At 47.8% G+C, this 23992-nt stretch overlaps 1 pseudogene; it reads left to right on the top strand.

Moving 5' to 3' along the window:
- The first annotated feature begins 10930 nt into the window (after positions 1-10930).
- On the top strand, positions 10931-13212 carry LOC113593136 (zinc finger protein 296-like; annotated as a pseudogene).
- The last annotated feature ends 10780 nt before the right edge of the window (positions 13213-23992 follow it).

The raw sequence follows: 23992 nt of genomic DNA, 5'->3' as shown, positions 1-23992 counted from the left end.
TATTTGCGAGTTCTAGAGACATGGAGAATACCAGTTCCTCGGTATTCATGGTAAGATTTTAGAACCCCAGCAACCTTCCCAGAGATAACCCACAGCCTAACTGCAATTCCCAGGTTAAAATGGTCAAACGGAGACACTTGGATCCATCCTGTCAAATGTCTAACAAGGTTTTGCCTAAACGAGACCAAGGTAGGAAAAGCCTGTGCTCGCAGATGAGAAAAGCGGGGCTTCCAATGGTGAAGCGCATGCCCAGGGCTGCTCCTGGTCACTAGAAAACAAGATCAGACACCCAGACTTCCAGCCCTGTCTGAAAAAGTAAACCACTGGAATGCTCAAAATTAGGCTTGTTTTTGTTTTGCATATGCAGAATTTTACTGAAAGCTGAAGAAAAATAAGGTCATGTTTGTTGTGATGAATATAAGACGTCACTTAAAATGTAGATACTCAAAGTGTGGTCCATAGACCAGAATATCCAAGTGTGTTAGAAATGCAAGTTCTTGGGGCGCCTGGGTGGCTCTGTTAAGCGCCTGACTTCTGCTCAGGTCATGACCCCTTGGTTCACGAGTTCAGTCCCCACGTCGGGCTCTGTGCTACCAGCTCGGAGCCTGGACCCTGCTTTGGATTTTGTGCCTCCCTTTCTCTCTTCCTCTCCCCCCCACACACCTTCTCTCTCGCTCTCGCTCTCACTTTCTCAAAAATAAACATTAGAAAGGAAGGAAGGGAGGGAGGAAGGAAGGAAGGAAACTTCTCAGGTCCCACTCCAGACCTCCCAAACCAGAACCTGCAGGATAACAGGAGCCCCAGGGACAGCTTGACAAGTTCTGGCTGTAGCCGAACCTCTTGCATATTTTGCCCCCCACCAGATTCCAAGAAAGTTCAAGGCTCAGTGTTGACGTACTTAGGAAACCAGTATCAATAAGCTTATGAGGGCAGGGATTTCTGTTTTGTCTACTGCCATATCTCCAGCACCTAGAACAACCGGTACCAGGCAAGGATCCGTGTGATCATTGGGTTCAAACTGGACTCTTTCCAGGAATCTGAAAACGCGGCCTCCCATTTCCTTGCAGAAAAGAATCCATTTTGTGTCATCACCAGGATGTGTCAGGAGTGGAGTACGATTTTCTGGGGCTAGAGCCCGAAACAAACATCATCCCTGGAAATTGAGTGGGGAAATGGCTGCCAGCAACCAAGCTGCATTCCTTTGACACTGCATTCCTTTGACAAAGGAGCATTCCTTTGTCACTGAGGACATCACTGCCCCTAAAGCCTCTGGAGCAGAAAGGACACTTGGGACGATGCACATTTAATCCTCAAGGAGCCCATCATATCCCCATCTCTTTAAAGAGAAGGAGTACCTGAGTGGCTCAGCCGGGTAAGTGTCCGACTCTTGATTTGGGCTCAGGTCATGAACTCGGGGTCGTGGGATCGAGCCCCATGCTCTGTGCTGACAGAATAGAGCCTGTTTGGGATTCTCTCTCCCTCTCTCTCTGCCCCTGTCCCGCTCGTGCACACATGCGCGCGCGCTCTCTCTCTCAAAATAAACTTTTAAAAAAAACAGAATTTGAGGCTCAGCAAAGTGCACTAACTTGTCTAGTGTCACATCTCAATCCAGGCCTGTCAAACTCAAGTAGTTCCCACTGTATTTCACAGCTTCTCCACTAATACGAATAATTATAACGGACTTTGGAATAGCATTTTATGATATTCCAAGTGGTTGCGTGCTTTTTTTTTTTTTTTTGCGTGTATCACTCCTTAGAATTCCCCCAAAGGTTTCATCTCCATTCAAAGGTGGGAAAAGACTGTTTCCGATTCTGTGTCTCCCTCTCTCTCTGCCCCTCCCCCGTTCATGCTCTGTCTCTCTCTGTCCCAAAAATAAATAAATAAACGTTGAAAAAAAATTTTTTTTAAAAAAACAAAGGTGGGAAAAGAGACTTGGAGAAGTGGGATGACTGGCCACAAACCTAACTTGGTTCATTCAAAGAACTATGAAAGATTGTTCACATTCCCATAGACAGACAGACACACACACACACACACACACACAAGGTTTGTGGAACATGTAGGTCTGCGAGGTCATTTCCAGATAAAGTCCCAGATTAAAATAAGAATCAGGAGCGACGGTTCTTAAAATGCATTCCCTGGACCAGCAGCGGTGACACTGGGAACTAGAAATGCGTGTTCTCAGGCCCTTTCCATAAGTACTGAATCAGAAAATCTGAAGGTGGGGCACAGCCAGCTTTGAACAAGCCTCCCCCGCGCGATTCTGATGCATCCAACGTTAATGAACCACCGCGGTGTTGTTAGGATGAAAGGCTGAGGTCGAATTCAGCTCCGTTCCGTGATTTGAGGCAGGCTAAGCAATCTGAACCTCAGCGTCTTCCTCTGTAGCAAGAAAATAACACCGCTTCCCTCACGGGCTACTTGTGAGAATTCGGGGAGTGTTCATAAAGAGACAACACTAGCCGGGTGCCTGGCGCGGGGCACACACCCTCAGCACTTTGTAGCTAAGCTTCAAGTGCAGATCCCAGGGGCTGAAAGTTTGACAACACTCTGTGGGGGATCCTGCTGAGAAACAGGCACTCCCATGACCGCCGGTGGGTGTGCAACCTGCTATGATTTCCCTGCAAGACAGTCCGCGGTATCTATGAAAACTTACAAAAGCACATGCCCTGTTTTAAGCAATTCCTCTTCTAAGAATTAATCCCACAGATGAGTACACTCAGGTTCTTGGAAGGCCCGCCTACTCCCACGGGAGCCATATGGATGCAAGGTCAGGCGGAGGTTGGAGGAAGGGGGAGGTTGAGGGGTATTTCCAGAGAAATTACTAGGCAGGGAAAAAAAGTTACTCTACTGTAGGGTAATCTAAAATATAACAATACGTTTTCCCTTGGGAACTTTTAATTTTTTTTAAGGTTTCATTTATTTTTGAGAGAGCACAAGTACGGGAGGGGCAGAGAGAAGGGGACAGAAGATCTGAAACCCGCTCCTCGCTGACAGCAGCCAGCCCAATGTGATGTGAGGCTCGAACTCAGATCATGACCAGAGCCGAAGTCCGACATTGAACAGCCTGAGCCACCCAGGTGCCCCTTCCTTGGGAACTTTTTAAAAAAATTTTCTGATTGGGATTCTTGCAAGATAGATAAATGGATTAATAACAGTCCATTGTCGCTAATATAAATAAATCGAGAAGAAAGTCAATCTCTGGATGATGGGATTATAAGCGATTTTTAAATTTTCTCCTTTATGCTCTTCTGAGTTTTCAGACTTCTGCTCCGGAATTCAGGACACATTAAATACTATTTTTTAAAACCTCTGTGTAGGACAACCCCAATTTTCTAATAATAAATGCACGGATCTGTATAAAAGACGTATTAGAAGCATATACACCAAAATGGTGAACAGTTGGTGTCTCTGGGTTTACAGGCAATCTTTGCTTTCTTTATAGTTTTCCGTGTCACATACTTTCTGGAATGCATCTGTATTCCTTTTATAAGCAGAAGAACGTCAAGTTCAGGCTGCTGAATAATGCCTTGGCTTTATCTGCCTCATAGGATCATTGCCAGTCCCAAGCGGGCTCCCCTGGTTTCCGAGCTCCGGTGGGAGGGAGCTGCAGCGCTAAGACGCGCCACTAGGGCGCAGCATTGCCTGCGAGATCGCGCGGCTGAGCACCCCCCCCCCGCCCCCCCCCCCCCCCCCCCCCGCTCCCCTCAGCTGACCGCAGGTGTCCCAAGGCAAGGGACGGTGGTGGCAGGAAAACTTGCATCTCTGAATTTCCGAGGCCAACTCGGGAAGAGAGGAGAGGACGCTTTGAGAAAGACGATGTCTCCAGCTGCGGCAAGCTGGAAAGATGGCCAGGTTTGGTGTAGGACAGGCAGGGAAGGATCTATCCCTGGAAGCACCTGATGCGGGTGGGGGTGGGGCAGAACACAGAACAATGGTAGACGGACCCAGGGCGTACCCTCAGGGTCATCAGCGCTGTGACACAGGCCAGTGACACCAGGAGGATGAACCCTAAAAGCTCCGGGAGGGGAGCTGGGAATGGGGGGCGGGGACTTTAGGGAATGGTACATCATCTGACATCAGAAGGATGAGGAGGAATTACTGATGGGGAAGAGAAAGGGGCGATGAAGAAAATGGGGGCTTCTGGTTGGAGGGAACAGTCAATGGGAGGACCTGGAGAGTGGAGAAAGGGTGACTAAATATGCTGTGCAAAGGCCAACGCTCTCAGGAAGATGCCAGCTCCTGGGTGGGGGATGGGGGGGTGGGGTAGAGTAGTGAGATCCCTTCAGTGCCCAGAGAAGGAGCATCATGTTCATCCTGAAAGCCTGGGCTCATTCTGAAGGGTTTTGTGCAGGGGAGAAACAGTAGTCAAATCCTAGCTCTGCCACTTGCTATTTTCATGATATGGGAAAAGCCAGTTCCCCTCTCGGAGCCTTAGTTTTCTCATCTGTAAAACGGAGACAGTAAAACCCACTCTTTGGTCTTGCGAAGCTTAAAAGAGGTAAACGCTTGGGGCGCCTGCGTGGCTAAGTTGGATAAGCCTCTGACTTCGGCTCAGGTCATGATCTCAGAGTTCATGGGTTAGAGCCCCATGTTGGGCTCTGTGCTGACAGCTCAGAGCCTGGATCCTGCTACCAATTCTGTGTATCTCTCTCTCTCTCTCTCTCTGCCCCTCTCCCGCTCATACTCCTGTCTCTCTCTCTCTCTCAAAAATAAATAAATGTTAAAAAAATTTTTTTTAAAGAGGTAAACGGAGAACCCCAAATCATGACTTTCCTTCCCTGGTCTTTTTATTTTTTCTGCAATAGCATTCGAATGTAAAAACCAGACAAATGCCATTTCCAGTATGGCCACGGTGTCGGCTTGGCAAACATTAGTAGTCCAGGGGGGTCATCCCAGCTAGCTTCCAGTGGCCAGGAAATCATTTCATCGTGTGTGATTGCAATCAAGAACACGTTCTGCCCTCTTATTCCCGTTTATAATGAAATGTATTTTAATCATGTGCAATCTCCAGGAAAGATGGTAACACAGAGAACAGTTTTTCTTTACAAAAAAGAAAAACATAATAAAAAGCTAAAAATAGAGACTAAACCAGCTACTGTATTGGAATGCTAAAGGATGCAACCTCCTGGCACAGATCGAATAATAATGTTGGCTCAGAATGCAAGGGGTGGGGTGGTACCTGGACCCCATTCCCGGGCAGAGTCCCATCAGCTGGCGCTTTCTGGGGTGGGTGCAGGTGGGGACAGATGCAGGAAGCACAGGAACACAGCAGATGTTTCCCTCTGGCCAGAAGAATGAGTGCCCATTTTGCAAGGGCAAAATCTGGACAGTGGAGGAAAAACACGAAGGAATCCCAAGCTGCAGGTAGAGCCTGACAATGTCAAGTGGAGGGAGGAAGGAGAGGCAGAGGACAGAGAAGCGTGGACCACAGCCCTAAGTCGGCGAGTTGAGAGTAGGAAAGAGAGGGTTTGGGCACAGAGAGAGGCAGCCATGGGGAGATGCGTCCGTAAAAGTCAGCTGGGTATTAAGAGGGCGCCCCATCTGAGTAGGGTTTCTCACGCCCGGTTTCCAAAACCACCTGAGGAACATTCCCCAGTTCCCATGCCTCAGGTGTTATCCAAACCAATTGCATCAGTATCTGGGGGTGGCCTGGGGACTGGCATTTTAGGCTCCCCAGGTCATGCCAGGGTTGAGAACCACTGTTCTGGAGATCGAGGGTATTTTCAAATTTTTTTTTTTAAGTTTACTTATTTTGAGAGAGAGACAGTTGAGGAGAGGCAGAGAGAGAGACAGAGAGAGAGAGAGAGAGAGAGAGAGAATCCCAAGCAGGCTCCACACTGTCAGTGCAGAGCCCGTTGCGGGACTCTAACTCACAAATCGTGAGATCATGACCTGAGCCGAGGTCAGATGCTTAACTGACTGAGTCACCCCGGCACCCCACTACTTGCAAATAATTTAATGACTTTGGGGGTGCTCAGGGGGGCTTTTAAGGCACCGCAGTGTATGAATGTCCTCCGCTGAGCTAACGCTGCGGACGGACGTGTGTCATCCTTTAAACCCACCCAAACACCAGTAAGCCCCCATTTACAGAGATGGCTAACGTTCCCTGCGCAATTATTTTGCCTTTTCACCACCTCACTGAATCTCACGACACGCTGTGAAATAACCGCTTCACAGATGCAAGTGTGACATTTCAGGCCCCGGCCCGAGAGCTTCCAGCTAATACGTGGCAGAGGCAGAACTGAGCCAGTACAGCAGCTGCGCCTCATGTCCTGCCCGGGCCCGCCCTCCCCTCAGCCTGCCTGCCACCCGAAGGAGGGGACGGAGCCAGCCTCTGACCCCAAACCCCACCACTAAGACTCCGTTCGGAGCAGCCTGCGCAAAGGACCCCGGAAGAGCATTGCATGCAAACAGTAGATGGCCCCAAGACGGCAACGTGTGGGTTGTGGACAGGATGTCTCTGTAGAGACTCTAGTAGGAAGGGAGCTTGCCTTTAGGGGAAAAAAAAAAAAAAAAAAAATGAAGCTTCTGGAGCCCTGCAGGTGCTCAGTTCTGGGCACGCACCTGCTTCTCTGTTCATTCCCATCCCAGCAACCGCCCTGGCTCCACGTTGCTCTCCTCCCCCTCCCCCTGCCTTCCGTCTAGCCTCAACCTCTCTGGCCTAAAGAGCTCTTTAAGTTGCACTGCAAAAATAATACATGCTTCGAAGAATAGACTAAGAGAACACGGAAATGGATCAAGTGATAGCTTCCCTCTTCTCGTTTCCCAGTCCCAGCTCCCAACACTGCATCTCCGAGGGAAACCTGCAGAATAGTGTGGTCTGTGTTTATCCAGACCGCGTATGTGTGGATGCAAACATGCATGCTCACCTGTAATGGGTGTGGTTTGGCTTTGTCTATAAAAATGAAATTTTAGGGGGCGCCTGGTTGGCTCAGGTCACAATCCCAGGGTCATGGGATTGAGCCCTGGGTCGGGCTTTGCGCTGAGCGTGGAGACTGCTTGGGAATCCTCTCTCTCTCCCTCTGCCCCTCCTCTGGTCGTGCTCTCTCTTCTCTCAAAACTTAAAAATAAAAATCAAAGAAATCTTAGTATACATATTAAATTACATGCAACCTCATTCTTTCCCCTTAAAAATATACCGTGGGTATTTTTCTTACTTTTTAAAATTTTTCTCTTTCTTTAAGTAATCTCTACACCCAATATGGGGCTCAAACTCACAACCCAAAGACCAAAAAGAATCACCTGGGCTTCTGACTGAGCCAGCCAGGTGCCCCCACTGTGGACATTTTTCAAGGTGACAAAGGTAGGTCTTCCTCATTCTTGTTAGGAGTTTTACAGAAGTTCGAAATAATAATTCCTAGAATTTACTTACCCTTCCCCAGTCAATCGACAGTGCCATTATTTCCATGGTTTTTCTATTTAAAAAAAAAAAAATGCTGTGGTGAATATTCCTGTATGTAGTTTTCAATTCCCCTGACACTGTTGTTTCTTTAAGAGAAATTCCTAGAAGTGAGATTAGCTGGGTCGTAGGCTGTGACCTTTTCAAATTTTGATGGTGATGGCGGTGACGATAAGGATAGAAGCTGACTACATTTAGCATTGACTTTGAAGTGCCAGGCATTATAAGCACATTTTACTCACTATTTCATTGAAGTCTTTTATCAAGTCTATAAGATACATCCTCTTATTGTCCTCATTTCTCATGCAGTGACCTTGAGGCCTACAGAGGTTGGCTCCCTTTCCCCAAATCACATGGCCAGTAAACAGACCGTCCTCCAAAAAGGTGATGCCAATTTCCACTGTAGCAACAGGACCCCTTTCTTCACATCTTCCCCAACAGAGGATGTAATGGTCTCTGTGCGAAGTAACAATCAAAAGGCACCTCTCTTTGGGTTTGCTTCTTACTCCTTGAGGTTGTGTACCTTCTGCGGTCCCTGTCACTACAACCCTGTTTCAGACCATCGTCTCTTCCACTTGGACCAGAGCCTTCGTGGGCACCTGCTGCCAGGATTCCCCCTTCCAGTTCATCCTTCACACTGTCTGAACAGGCTCACCCTCTCCTGAAGCCCTTTGACAAAGTTCTGGTTCCTGCATCTGACCGTTGAGGCCCTGCCAGCCTGTCCAAGTCGGCATTTTCCCTCTGGCCTTCCTGTCCCTTTCCCATCAGCTTTCACAAACCACGTCCACGTACTTCCACATGGACATGCCATTATCTCTGGAATGGCCTTTCCATCTTTGATATGCCCAGAAAACTCCTACTCATCCTTCAGAGCCCAACCAAAATGGCCCCTCTTAAAATCCAGGTGAAACCAAGAATACCAAAATGTTATCTGTGACAGAGACTCAAGTGATATTTATTTCTGTTATATGCTTTTTTTTCTAAATGTTTTGCAACGAGTAACCATTACTTTCATAAGTAGGAAAAATAAAATAACTTTAATTTTCGAACACGTCTCAGCTGAAACGTTTTAGTCTGTGCTTTTTGGTTTATATTGGGGTCAAAGTAGGTGTCCTTTCCTTCTGAGAAAATTTCCAGAGTGGATGGCATATAGTTGAACCTCAATAAGTGGCTGCTGAATGCACTGATTAATTAACAAGTCAAGCACACCCTCACACACACCTTGGCTGACTTCTAAAGCATAAGCCCCTCATGCATTCAAAAGAAGTCTCCCCCCTCAGCTCCCCTGCCACAGAAACTAGAGAGGGTCATGATCCTCCAGCAAGCCCTGATGTGTGACAATTTCAGGGCTCCTCTGAGTCTTTGCTGTCTAAGAGAGCAGACATCATCTATGTGACTCAGGGATGGGCCCGTGTCCCATTCCCAAATGAAGGCACAGTCTGTGAGCAAATTCTGCCCCCTCTGATCCCTCGCGTGACCCTAGGTGTGAGGGGCAACCTCTACAAATTAGGCGGCTAGGGACCACGTGTCTCCTTCCTGGGGACTTGTAAGGTTTCAGAGAATTCGCTTCTCTCCTCGGGCGGTGTTTATATGGGTACCTGTGTATCAGCTATCTATTGCTACGTAATAAACATTCCAAGCAGTGTCTTAAAACAGTGAGGGTTCGTTACTTTGCCTGATTCTGTGGGTTGGCTGGGTGATCTTCGGCTGGTTCACCTGGCCTCCCTCATGCAGCTGCGTTGGTTGCCGGAAGGTCTAAGATGGCCCCTGCCTGGTAGTTTAGGCTGGCTGTTGGCTGGGACACCTTGGTGCCCCTCCTTACGGCCTCTCATCTTCCAATAGGCTAGACCGGCTTCTTTGCATGGGCCTCAGGACGGTGTTCTAAGAGGAAAAGGTCCCAGTCCCCCAAGCACTTATGAAGCTTCTGTTTACCCAGTGTTTACTGGTATCCCATTGACCAAAGCAGGTCACCTGGCCAAGAGTAGCGTCAGCTGGGGAGGAGGCTTGGCCCCTGCCCCTCGATGGGAGCAGTGGCAGAGGGGACAAAGCTGGATCCCCACTTAGCTGCTGGACCAGCGAGATTATAGATGGGTGTGTCCACCCATAGGTGGGGAGATGTCAAAGGGAGCAGATGTGGGGGTGCCTGGGTGGCTCAGTCAGTTAAGCGTCCGGCTTCGGCTCAGGGGTCATGATCTCACGGTCCGTGAGTTCGAGCCCCGCGTCAGGCTCTGTGCTGACATCTCGGAGCCTGGAGCCTGCTTCGGATTCTATGTCTCCCTCTCTCTCTGACCCTCCCCTGTTCATGCTCTGTCTCTCTCTGTCTCAAAAGTAAAGAAACATTAAAAAAAAATTTAAAAAAAAAGGGAGCAGATGTGGATGACACCCACACCTGGGCCTGCACTAGGGGAGCTAGAGCCCCAAGACCACCCCTGGGTGTCCCCTAGTCCCCAGGCTCTCCGAGCCCCAGTGCTAAACAGGATAGGACTTGAGGAAAGCCACTGTGGTGGGGAAGGAAGGTGGGTCCTGAGGAGAAGCCAGTCCCCGTGGAAGGGGAGGTGGTTTCCAAAAGCTGGAGAGAGGCCTGACAGTTTCTTAGTTCCAAGACGTGCGTCTGGCTGCCAGCCTCTTGCTGGGAGACAGAGCTCAGGACCAGCTCTAGCTGAGGCCACGCTCTTCCTGGGAAGTACCCGCCAGTGGCTGGGCGTGGCAGGGGCACTCGGGCCCGGCCATTTCTGTCCAGTGCGAGTCTTCTAAGAACAATCTTTGCTCTACAACTGCATGCTGCCCTGGCCAAATGTCAGAGCTGTACCACCGTCTGAGGGTCTCCCTGAGTCGTCCCCTTGCCCTCATCTTTCATGGGCCTTATGCCCCCTGAGCCCTCTGCTCTGCTATGATTATTGAGCATTTGTTATGCCCCAGGCACCGTGCTAAGTGATCTGTGCGCGTTGCCGTTTAGTCCCCACGGCAATGTATGAAGCAGGGGCTGATATCATCCCCATTCTCTGGGTGAGGAAACTGAGGAGCAGAGAGATTATACGGCTGGCCCGGAGGCCTTCGGCCAGTACAAGGCCAGGCCGGGTGTTTGAGTCTGCGCCTCCGGAGGGGAGGTTCCTGGGCCGCGACTGGGCAGTCTCATTTCTATGGCCTCCCAGCCTCAGGTTTTCTAGACTTTCATTTCCTCCAAACTGAAAACACCACACTTCAGTTCTTGGAATCTAATTTTGGAATGAAGTTTCCTGGGACTCGGGTCAGACATTCATCAGCAAGAGCTAAAATTAAAGGCTTCTCCTCAGCGTGCCTGTGTCAGAATGGCCCCCACGGAGACTTGAGTCTGACTTGAGTCAGAAGGAAGGCACCCCGTGCGCGTGGAGCATGAGCGAGGCTCAGTTTCCCCAGCTTCGGCAGGGACTCACAAGCCAAAAGACCCGAGCTGGGTGGATGCTGCAGGTTCGAGGAAGGGCGAGGTCTGTTGACCCCTCGCACCAGAAATGCACCCCAGTGAATGACATGGGGGGGGGGGTTCCCCGCATGGCGCCCGCCTCACCACAGAAGCACAGGGTTCCCTGCCCCAGGGAGGACCAGCCCCTCACCATGAGTCAAGAGGACCGAGAACGCCTCTGGTGGGGAACCAACTCCTGTACCCCTCGAGTAGTGCCATCAGAACACATTGACAGCCTCCCGTTAAGCCTCCACTAAACTCTTCCACTGGTCAGAATCCTCATTCCATCCGTAACGCCTGACCCATACATCTGTGTCGCCTAGATATCCTCCTAGATATCTGCCCGCTACCGCCCGCGAGGAGGAATCCTTCAAACTCCCTGCAGGGATTGCTCACATCAAACGAATGAAACAGACATAGCAGAACAGAATCGAAAGGGAGCAGAGCAGGCCACCGCGAAATGTGCCACTTTGACGCGAGGATTATTTTGAGCTGAAGGCAATCAAGACCCACCCGACTCAGGGAAACTTTTACCTCTCCCTACCGCGCCTGAAAGAATTTAGATAAAGGTCCTGTGTCAGAAGGAGAGTTATTGCCAAAGAAACCTTTTTATCTGAAAGACTTATCTGCATGGCAGGGCAAACGTTTCATTACCATACATCTGTGCTTATCTGCTCTTCTCCCCTTGGAAGCCCCAAGCTGCTAACTCACCTGAACCCCTCGGTCTGAGGGCTCCTGGCCCAGGCCACCTCCAGCGGCCAGCCCGCCTGGCCCTCTCCCTATGTCCCTCCCGCCACAAGGCCAGTTGCACGCCCTGCCAAGAAGACCGGGCCCCAGCCGCCAGCCTCCAGCACAGACGTTGAGATGCAAAGGCCGGGCCTTGTCATCCAGTGAAGCCCAGGCCAGATGCGCCTCCCCTACTGGCGCCAGGGCTGGAGCCTTCTCCCGGAAAGGAAGTGCCTGCACCAAGGTGGTCCCGGAGCGAACCCTGCCACTCCATTGGGTGCCCCCAACGCACAGGCGACCTCAGCGCGCAGAGTGAGCGGGTGCTGTCAATGCCACTGATCCACCGCCCTCGCCACCACCAGTCCTGGACTGACAAACACCTAGATCTGTTGACCTCGGCCGCCGCCTGTTGGCCTTTCCTTTGGAGACCATCACTGCTTTCACGGAACACAAGAAGCCTGACTGTCAGCTTCGTAGACGTCCGACCCCTGCCAGGACTTAGAATGCAAGAACCCCAAAGCCTTGAGCTGCATCAGCTGCCAGAGACCGTTCACAGGGGCCTGGAAGCTGCTGCACGTGCCCTGTGGGACCAAGGATTGTCCTTCCACCAGACAGGACCTGAGGCCCCCGAGGCCCGGCTGCCAGGCCTGGCAGAGGTGGCCGCCGCTGTCTCGGCAAAGGTGAAGTCAGAAGCTGAGGTCACAGGCCCCCGAGTGAGCAGAACCCCACCTGCCCCGTCTATGCAAAGACCCTCAGCTCCCTCATTAATCTCCAAGTGCACATGTGCTTGCATACAGGCCCTACGAGTGGCCCTACGCCTGTGACCCGTGTCCCCATATTTGTACCAAGAAGCACCAAGCTCAACTGCCCAAGACCCACAGGCAGCTGCAGCCTCAGAGCCCTGCAGGGCCACCTTGGAACAGGCCTCTGCCACTGCCCCTCTGCAGCCAGCACACTCCCATGCGCAGGTGGTGGAGGGGGGTGGGGGGTGGGGACAGGCACTGGAGCCGTGATCACAGCGGGGGTCCAGGAACCTGGGGCTCCTCCTGATGGTGGGGCTCAGGTAGGCCCCAGGGGGACCAACTGGGGAGCTACCACCGTGGAACAGAGAAATGAACCTGCAAAGAGCCAGACGTCCCCTCAAGAAGATGCCAGAGCCAGGGGGCAAGAGCCGCGGGCCTGGGGGCGTCTGTGAGTTGTACGGGAAGCATTTTACCAACAGCAGCAACCTGACAGTGCGCTGGTGCTCGCACACGCGAGCTCTGATCCTCCGCCTGCGCCCAGAGCATTGAGCTCTATACCACTACCGCATGCGCAGTCTGGGGCCGGGCAGCTCCCGCTCTGCGTGTTGCCACCGCGGCATGTCTTTTGGCCCAGGTGCCACCTTGGACAACCAGCTGTGGCAGAAGCACCCCCAGATGGGTGGGGAGGCCTGAGCCACAAGAATGCCCTCTCTGCTGCCCTTGGTACCTTGTACACTTCTGTCGACCTCCTTGTCCTTCCTCTGCTGCCAGCAAATCCTCCCACCCTGTCACACACACACACACACACACACACGCACAAGGTATATAAGCCTCCGTTGCCTGATTGCCTCTGGGTCTCACATTTTTATGGGGCTCCTGTATGTACACATTAAATTTGTTTTTCTCCCGTTAATCTGTCTTATGTCAATTTAATTATTAGATCAGCCAAAGAACCTAGAAGGGAAGAGGGAAACATTTTTTCCACTCCTCTAAATCAACCAGTGCAAACCTGGCTTCTGGCCCAGGTACGTTGTCTTGGAAAATTACTAAGTCACCGTAAGAACCTGGGGAAATCACTTACCTCTTTGCGCCTCAGTTTTCTCATCTGTAAAAGGAGCGTAATAATAATACTTATCTCGTAACATTTTTACAAGGATTGCACAAAAGGGTGCTTGCAAAGTGCTCAGCACAGCGCTGGGCACACAGCCAGCACTTAGTGCATGTCAGCTATCGTCTCAGTCTGTTGGAGGCGTTATAACAATACTATCGACTGGGTGGCTTATAAACAATAGAAATTTATTTCTCATTGTTCTGGACCCCAAGATCAAGGTGCCGTTAGCTTTGGCGTCTAGAGAGAGTGTGCTTTGTCCTTCGTAGCCATCCTCACATCGTATCCACACACAGTGGAAGGGGCAAGGGACTCTCTCTCTGAAGTCTCCTTCATGAGGGACATTATCCCGATCATGAGGCCTGCACTCTTAGGACAGAATCACTTCCCAAAGGCCCCACCTCCTAGTACCATCACCTTGGGAGTTAGGATTTCAACGTATGAATTTGGAGGGCCCATAAGCATGCAGACTATAACAGGTACCAGCTACCTTCTCGCTTTGGGTTCTTTAAAGAACAGGTCTTGGGGTGGTGGTTTATTTATAGGTGAGGCCAGGAGGTACAGTGGAGACTGGGGAAAGTGAAGGCAGAAAGGCCAGTGCAAGGTATTGTTCTGAGTGGGCTCCCGCTGGGGGGGCCGTGGGCACGTGGAGCAGAGTGCCCGTTGCTTCTGCCCTGGTCATATATTCTCACACAGCCACGCAATCCAATTTCACTGTCAATTTCCAGTACTCACACCGGCCCCCCGGTTCATGCAAAGGGAAGGAGGGGAACTGCCAGTTATCAAGGGCTTCTGGGTGCTAGGGAGCTGTGCTCAGCACCCAATCCTCACACAACTCATAAGCGTGGGGATTAACATCCCCATTTTGCAGGGAACAAAACTGAGGCATAGAGAGGTTACGTATCGTACCCAAGATCACACAGCCTGTAAGAGGCAGAAATGGGACTCCAACACACAATAAGACTCCTGGCGTCCATCATCTCGATCTCTGCTCAATTAAACTGAAACAGCATGCAAAAAAACCCCACAAAACCACACACCTAAAACAGTATGATTTTATGAAGTGCCCCCTGAGACCGGTGAGCAGATGAGACAGAGCCGGGTACTCAAAGTCAGGTGCCAAGAAGGCTAGGTTAGTGACCTGATGAAACACTTCCAGGCTCCTTCTCCTGAAGCATTGCTCTTCTGTTCTTGGGGAAGCCGAAGTCACAGTTTGCACACTGGGAAGGAGAGTGACCCCTCATTTGCGTTGACGAGGTGTCATTTTGCATAACACCCCCTCCCGGTCCCAGTCTCCCTGGTATTTTGTCCAAATCATGCTCAGAGACTGAGAGCGTCTTTGCCAATAATTTACTTAACACGGGTTCACTGTGGGAATTATAATGTATGATAATATTTCACAATCAATAGCATGCAGGATAATGTCTCTTAATAAACCAATGGAGAAATACCATACTCCCCTGATAGGTTAATTACACCATTTTCCCAGGCAAAGGGGAGATGAAAGAAAGAAAGCCCAGGTGTGGTCGAGGTATAGCTTTCTAAGACATAGTTCTTGGAAGAGCTGGCTTAGCCAACCAACAGCTGACGTCCAGCTGCCAGCGTGAATTGAAAGCCGGCTGTTGCTGGGGCACAAGGCTTTAGCGGAACAAAGACCCCAGTGTTGGCAGGCAAGATGATCTCCTTCACGGGGGCCACTGTATGGTTTTCACCACCGCCGGCAAAGAGTGGCCTTGCCATGGCAGGAACTGATGTCCCAAGGTCTTCGAAGAGCTATTTAGATCAGCAAAGAGTAGCTTTGCCCAGACTTGATGGCTCTCGGTACGTCCTCACAGATTCCCGGTATTTAAGGTTTCACTGTCCGTTAGTCCTAATGTCAACCCCGTATGTTCCTACGGATAAACGCTCAGTGGCACAACCGTTTTGATGACATTATCCTGACGCCGCTTCCCCAGGGTAAACAAATTCACCCCCCGAACAAAACAACTCCACTTAAGCCATGAACAAGTGGATCTGGAATCATAACAAATCAACATGTAACATCTGGTTTTGACAATAAATTGTAGGTCTCCCTCTATAGGATGCTGTTAACAAGGAGCTTCCCTGTGGATTTAAAATTTTTTATCCTCCCCACGGCCTTGAGATAAAGCTGTTTCTGGCACCATTTGACGGATGAGCAAAATGAGACCCAGACAGGTAGATAATTGCACAAAACCACCCTGCAAACCACCGACCGGCACGGCTGGGACTGAAACCCAAAGGCCGGGCTCCACGGTCCCTGTTCTTTCTTCAGTTCCGTCCCGCAGTGTTCTTAGATCGGTATCCATTCATTTGCTCACTTATTCACTCATTCATTCGTTCCTTCTGAGCACATGGTGCCAGTTTTCTCGTTTGGCTGTGTTTCTACAAACTCCGTGTCCACAACGACACAGAACCCCAGGCTTGGGCACCCGGTCCCTGTGCACCTTGTGTCGCAGTGCCAGATCTTTGAACCTGCTTCTGGGCTTCCATCCCAGAGTGACTCCACCTGAGTAAGTCCTGGGTTCTTCATCCACGACATGAGATCATTGGAGCGAGCTCTCACCTCAGGCAGCTGTGGGGGGTGAACGGAGACAACGGGCGGACGGAAAGTACTTGGCGCCCTGCCTGGCAAACAGGAAGCGCTCAGCAGAAGTGTAAAAGCCATGATGTCCTGTCCCAGGCAGGAAACACCACCCGGATCTGCACCTGGACGGCGGAGGCAGCAGCTCTAGGCCACCAGCGAATGGGGGTTTGGGTTTTGTTCTTAGCCAGGGACAATGGTTCAAAATTTATACCCCCCACCCCACTCCCCAGGAATATGGACCACATTTTAAGGAAACAGTTGGGGCTGTGGGGAGGCGATTTCTAAGGAAAGGGGGCTTGCGAAATGTGGAACCTTCATTTCTGCATCTGTGCCCCATTTATCCTGGGAGTCTCCACTGAACCACACACGGGAGGCAGAATCAAAGGGGGGCGTATTTGCATAATAAAAGAGGTGATTGAATTCGAACGTGTGGAGTCTTTACCTTTCAGAGTCCCCAATCCTTTTGTTCTCCTGTCTAACCATTTCTGGCAGTGTTTTAGAAGACTAACAAATGTGGCACAGGGAGATATCAATTCAGAAGGAAAAAATACGGTCATAAGAGGGGTTAATGTGAATCGTGGGCAGAAAGCCTTTTTCTTTTTCTTTTCCTCTGAGGAGCCCTGACCCAGGGAAAAAGCAGTGAGTGACGGGGCCAGGGAGGCAGAAGAAAAACCATCTGGATTCCTGGATTCCTTTTCCTTTCTTCTTCTTTTTCTTCCCAACAGGGGATCTTTCTTCAAAGAGGAATTTTAAAACACTCTGAATACACATCTGTTTTTAAAAACAAAACAAGGGGCGCCTGGGTGGCTCAGTCGGTTAAGCAGCTGACATGAGCTCAGCTCATGATCTCGTGGTTTGTGAGTTCGAGCCCTGCATCGGGCTCTGTGCTGACCGTGCGGAGGCTGGGTCCTGCTTCAGATTCTGTGTCTCCTTCTCTCTCTGCCCCTCCCCTGCTCATGGTCTGTCTCTCTCTGTCTCAAAAATAAATAAAAAGACATTAAAAAATAAAAAAAAAACCCATAAAGTTGTTTGATAAATGCGACAGGTCACTTGGAAATGTCCCTGACTGTCAGTGCTCAGTGCAGTCAGAGAGGCTGCTGGGCACTGATGAGGACCTACCATAGGCTTAGTCTTCTCAAAGTCTTTGATGTGTTTATATCATTTCCACTTCACAGATGAGGAAACTGAGGTTTAGCGAATTCAAGAAGGTACCTGGAAAGTGCCTGAGGGAGAGATTGAATCTCACCTTTTTTAATACAAAGCAAAGCAAATAGTATAGAAAAAGACAAAATGAGATATGAGAAAGAAAGAAAAAAGAAAGAAAAAGAAAGAAAGAGAGAAAGAAAGAAAGAAGAAAGAAAAGAAAGAAAGAAAGAGAAGAAGGAAAGAAAAGAAAGAAGGAGAGAAAGAAAGAAAGAAAGAAAGAAAGAAAGAAAGAAAGACACAGAGAGAGGAAAGATTCCTTAGGTATTATAAAGAAAAAATCTAAAATATTAAAAAAATAAAGAAAAATTTAAGCGGAAAGGTTCTGAGACAACACACTGAGACAGAAGCGGAGTATTAGAAATAGAGCCAGAACAAATACAGGCTGTGTGGAAATAGACTTCTGGGGCCAGAGGTGATATGTCATGAGTAAGGAAGGGAAGCCGCCTGGTGGGGACCCTGCCCGGCTCTGTGGACGATACATGTCCTGTCTAAAAGGTGCAGCCAAAGCCCGTGGAGATAGTGACAGTGTCATTTCTTAGCATCCCCAACTCCTCTTAAAACCATGCACAGAAAAAGTAGGGGAGCAAAAGAAAAGAATCCACAGATGACATATTTAACACAGCCTGGTGACCAAGTATCCCAGAATGCAGGAGGCTGGAGCAAAGCCGCTGATGGGGGCAGAGACGTCTGGGTTGCAGCTGCGTGAGAGCAGGTGGAGGGGAAGGCGAGGGCTTCCAGAAGTCCTAAGAGCTGGGCCTGCACAGACTGCTGAAAGTTAGTCACCTGGCGAAGGTGGTCCGGAGGACTGGGGAGTAAACGTGAATGCCGGACCGGCAGGGGCCCATACAGGCTGCGACTTGCAGGTAAGTACAAGGGGCCGGAGGGGGTCTGGGGGCTGGGACGGCCTGGGCCCTCGGGGCTCTCCAAAACGCAGGGGAAACGCCCTCAGAAGGGGAAAAACGCTGAGAACAGTACGCAGAAGGACCTCGTGCACAGGAAGTCTGTGGGCAAAGGTGGAAAAAGGTGTAGATGCTTCTGGGGGAGGGGGCCTGAAGAGACAGCTCTGTGAGTACAGCCAGCTGGCTGCACTGAGAGACTGTTGTGGGAACAACAGACCAGAGCCCTGGAACAGCCCTGGACACGGGTCGGAGGTGCCAGGACAGATTTTATTCAGACCAGAGCCGCGGGGCAGGTAGGCTCGGGTATAAACTGAGCCCAACTCCGACTCAAAACAAAGGCGACTGAGGTTCTTAAAGGGAGAACGGAGGGGGAGTTAAAAGGGGCCAGGAGGAAATGGGAAATTACAGGAGGAAGGTAAGTAGAGAATTACTCACCGGTTTGGCAGCGTGGGTTGGGACAATGTACGTTTTGTAGTTCGGCCACCCTGTGTTTTCTTGAGTGGAGACTCAGCGCGGGGCCTGGGGTCCCCTTTGCAGACGTGGCCTAGTGTGGGTGCAAGCCCGGCTACAGGTGGGTGAGGTCTCTTAGCACAGCTTGGGCAAGTCCTCTGTGCTGGGCGGGAGTCGCGGGGGAGCTGGCCCACCCACCCCCACCTTCTGCACAGGGACGACGACGTCTGGTTCTTCCCTGGAAAACTGCATCGTCTACAGCTCACCCTACGCCTTATTAGATTCTGATTCGTGGGGGCTCTTTTACAGCCCCGTAAATAGTGTGTAACTGACACACAGGTAGGTTCTGTCCCGTGTCACCCCTTCTGTGCACACACAAAGTTTGCCTTCATTTACAACTCATTTGGACATGCTTTTGCTCCACATACATTGGTACATTTCTGGCCCTGTCTTTGAACTAGTCACAACATCTGCCCGGTTCCCTGGTGGATTAACAGAATGCAATTTTTAACATGTGTTCATATTTACATCTGGATGAGATGTGCGATTTTATCTGTTTCTGAAAATTATCTCTTAGCAGCAGGAACTTCCTCCAAAAAGTATGGGGAGACCCATCTCACTTAAATATAAATAAACAGAAAGAAGATTGTGATGAAAGAGTGTTCCAAAAACAGGATACTTATCAGAGTAATATATCTATGAAAAATAAAAACCCATTAGAAACATATAGCTCCAAGCAGAGGAAAACTATCACCTAATATTCCAAACTGACCTAGGAGAAGAAAAGGATAAAAAGATTATGGATGGCAATCAAGAAAGAAAAACCTAAAACAGAATTAGAAAAGGTCAGGAACGAATTAGAGATAAAATAGAGAGATGCCATAGAAAATCACAGTGAGAGAATGATGGGGGCGGGGGGGGTGGGAAGGGGGAAAAAATGGAGCAGAGGGGCACATGGGTGGCTCAGTGGGTTAAGCATCTGACTCTTGATTTCGGTTCAGGTCATGATCTCATGGTTGGTGAGTTCGAGCCCCACATCAGGCTCTGCACTGACCGCATGGAACCTGTTTGTGATTCTCTCTCTCCCTCTCTCTTTGTCTCTCTCTCTCTCTCTCTCTCTCAAAAATAAATAAATAAACTTAAAAAAAAAAGATGTAGAACAGAAATGAAGAGGCCCCTAAGAAAAGATCTGGCAGAGAGCGATAGTTACAAAAGAGTGAAATGCCCAACATGCATGTGATAGTTCCCAAAGGGGGAACTTGCAACCACAAGAAAGTAAATAGCCAAAACTATAATCTGAGAAACTTTTCTGGAAAAAGCAATCGCTTGAATTATCCAACCCAAGAAAAACAATCCCAAATGGCCAACACCAAGATATATTTCAGTAAAATTTTTGGATTGGAGAAGAAGCATTACGCTGGATATCTGGACAAAATGCACAAATTCTTTGAGTGGGAAGGAAAATCAGTTTAATATCGAGTTTGCCATCAGAAACATCAGAATTCTAAAGAGTGACATATTTAAGAAGTTCAAAGACAGAAAATGAGAGTCAAGGGTTTCATATCCAGTCAAGTAGACCAAGTAAAAAAGGCATAGCACAAAATGCCATGAACTTCGAAGAACATAGAGAATATTATTCCCATAATCCTTTCCCGAGAAATCTACTAAAGAATAAACGTCAGACAATCAGAAAACAAAGGAAGAAGATTCAGCACAAGGGCTGGTGGGGAGCACTGGGCGTGTTTAACAATAAAAGAAACACTAAGTGTTGGGGCCAGGAGTGACAGGCTAGTATCTAATTGTCACATGTTCTGACAACTAGATATGATACAATTTTCAAAACATGGGGAGAGAAGGGAGTGTATGAAAAGTAGAATAATCTCATTGATGGCCTCATTGGTATTCATTGGAAGTAAACCGATGTGACTTTAAAATATATACGCTGTTCCTTTAAAATAGATGCTGAAGGATGAAAAAAGGTCCTCATTAATTTCAGTATTTGTCCTGGTAGGAAACCAATATAGACACACTGATAAAGAAAGGGCTACGGAGGGCGCCTGGGTGGCTCAGTCGGTTAAGCGTCCGACTTCAGCTCAGGTCACGATCTCGCGGTCCGTGAGTTCGAGCCCCGCGTCGGGCTCTGGGCTGACGGCTCAGAGCCTGGAGCCTGTTTCAGATTCTGTGTCTCCCTCTCTCTCTGACCCTCCCCCGTTCATGTTCTGTCTCTCTCTGTCTCAAAAATAAATAAACATTAAAAAAAAATTAAAAAAAAAAAAGGGCTACGAATATCACACAAAGCTTTTAATCTAAAGGTAACCATTAGAATGAAAATACAAAACTTCGTACATACAATAGCACCCCCCCCCCCCAACAACTTCCTACAGTTTTGCCTTCTGTGGTTTTAGGTTACTTGTGGTCGACCGCGATCCAGAGGTGCTGATGATCTTTCTTCTGATTTATGGTCAGATGATCAATAGTAAATTAACGCTCTGTCACAATACCTGGGTCATTCGCCTCACTTTATCACATAGGCATTTTATAATATATTCTCACAGGAAGGGTGAGCACAGGGTAATGAGGTATGTTGAGAGAGAGAGAGAGCCCACATTCACATAACTTTTACTACAGGACGTTGTTATAAGTCTTCATTCTATTAGTAGTTACTGTTGTTGATCTCTCACTGTGCCTAATTTATAAATTAAACTTTATCAGAGGTACGTATGTATAGGAAAAAACAGTATATGGTGTTCAGTTCTGTGATTTTAGACATCCACCAGGGTCTTGAAACCTGTTCCCTGCGGATAAGGGGGGATATCCTACCAAAAGAAATAGACAGGGACTGATGGTAAGTCTCTCAGAATATACCACGTTTTATAGTTTTATTTTGTAATGATGTAGGTGTTTTAGATAATTTTTAAAAAGCAAAGCAAAAAGAAAAAAACAAAACCTCGCTGCATAGGAAGAGAGTGGCAGAACTATTCACAGAAGAATTATTTTAAGTTACTTTTTAAAAGTAACTAGGGGCGCCTGGGTGCCTCAGTTGGTTAAGTGTCCAACTTCAGCTTAGGTTGTGATCTCGCCGTCTGTGGGTTCGAGCCCCACGTCGGGTTCTGTGCTGACAGCTCAGAGGCTGGAGCCTGCTTCAGATTCTCTCCCTCTCTCTCTGCCTCTCCCCTGCTCACTCACTTGCCTGCTCTCTCTCTCTCTCTCTCTCTCTCTCTCTCTCTCAAAAATAAAATAAAACATAACGAAAAATTAAAAGTAAGGAAAAAACATAAGAAGATATTTTAAACTGCAATTGGTAGTCAAATATTTAGTTAAAAAATGTAAAAGGGTTAGGTTTAGTTATGTTTAGTAAAAGTGTTCTGTTAAGCCTATATGTGTATGTAAATTTATATATATAAACATACATATTTATATCTTATATATGTATATATAGAATGTAGGATATGTAGAATTGGAGAATAAAGCAAATAAATAATTATATTAATTCCATCAGAAACCAAGATAATTAGCATAATTTCAAAAATGAAGATATGTATGTCAGAACTGTTCAGTACAAAAGGTAATTTTTCATTTGAATCGGAAACAGCTATATGAACTTATTTTTTTTCTCTTTCTAAAGGTATTTATTTCCTATTTCCGCCCAATATAACTAGAAGCACCCTTAGCACTCACACTGTGCTGTCTGCACACCATTCCCCTACCCCTCTAGAAGGAATCAGTGCTCTTCAGAGAAACAGGGATTTGAAGATCTGGGGGAAGAAATGTCCAAAATAAATCTGGGACATCTTGTCATAACTGACAGACTATTGATGGGCGCTTGGGTGGCTCAGTCGGTTAAGTGTCCGACTTCAGCTTGGGTCATGATCTTGTAGTTCGTGAGTTCAAGCCCCGCATGGGACTCTGTGCTCACAGCTCAGAGCCTGGAGTCTGCTTTAGATTCTCTCCCTCTCTCTTTCTCTCTCTCTCTCTCAAAAATAAATAAACATTCAAAAAAAAAGAAATACAGACTATTGGGAACACAGCAAGGGACACAGAAGTCTATTTGAAGGGACTCCATTGGTCAAAGCAAGATTAATTTGAGCATCCAGAAAAAAACTCACTAAAATGAATGGAAAAATCATGCAAAGCATATGAAATGTGTAAGTTCAAAATGATACAAAAAAACCTCCTTGGTTCCTTTGCAAGTTGCTAGGCACCAACTCATTATGCTGAAAATTGATAAACAAAGGACAAGCATTTATCTTGCATTTCCTGTACAGATTGGATTGCAGAAAAGCCAAATTGTTGATAAGAAGTTCTTCTTTATAGAAGACTCACAGGCAAAAAAAATGATAGCATTGGGAAATGACCAGTTTGCCTTCCCTAATGAAAGAATACATCCATGCCAGTGTTTCCCAAACTTCTTTTCATCATCATCCCCCTAGGGACATTTTAGACACTTTTTTCTTCCTAATCACAACCTCCATGGATTTTTTTAAATGTCTATTTATTTATTTTGAGAGAGAGGTTGAGAGGAGGTGAGGGGCAGAGAGAGATAAGGAGACAGAGAATCCCAAGCAGGTTCTGTGCTGTCCGCCCAGAACCTGATGGAGGGCTTGATCTCATGAACCGGGAGATCATGACTTGAGTTGAAATCAAGAGTCGGTTGCTTAACTGACTGAGCCACCCAGGTGCCCCCTTCCACACCATGGAATTTTAATGCCACAGATATACTGCATATCCGTTTATACTATATATATATATATATATATATATATATATATAGTGTGTATATATATATAGTGTATATGTATGTATATGTATGTATATATGTATATATGTATATATATGCATACATACATATGTATACATGTATATGTATACATACATATGTATACATGTATATGTGTACATACATATGTATACATGTATGTGTGTACATACATATGTATACATGTATGTGTATACATACATATGTATACATGTATATGTATACATACATATGTATACATGTGTATGTATACATATATGTATATGTATATATGTATATATGTGCATATATATATACTATATGTATATAGTGTGTATATATATATATACAGTGTGTATATATATAGATATATAGATATATATAGATATATAGATATATATATATACCTTTGCTTTATGCATTAAAAGAATACGACTTTTTCCTCTCTAAACTCCTCTCAAACTAATGTTGGCCTCTTTGGTGGCTTTATCAACTCCTTTGAGAATGCATGATTTAGGCAATGGTCATTGGTGATCTGAGGGTGAACTTGATTGTGGTGAGATCTGTTGACACCACCCGAACCTGCTCATCATTCCGAAAAATGTGGACCGACGCTGTGAGTCTCTTAATATAAAGCGATACGAAGGAAACAGCAGCATTGAGTAATACTTGCAAAAAA

Source organism: Acinonyx jubatus, chromosome A1, assembly GCF_027475565.1.
Source record: "Acinonyx jubatus isolate Ajub_Pintada_27869175 chromosome A1, VMU_Ajub_asm_v1.0, whole genome shotgun sequence".
NCBI classification, from domain to species: Eukaryota; Metazoa; Chordata; class Mammalia; order Carnivora; family Felidae; genus Acinonyx; species Acinonyx jubatus.
This window is presented reverse-complemented; position numbering and strand designations above follow the sequence as displayed.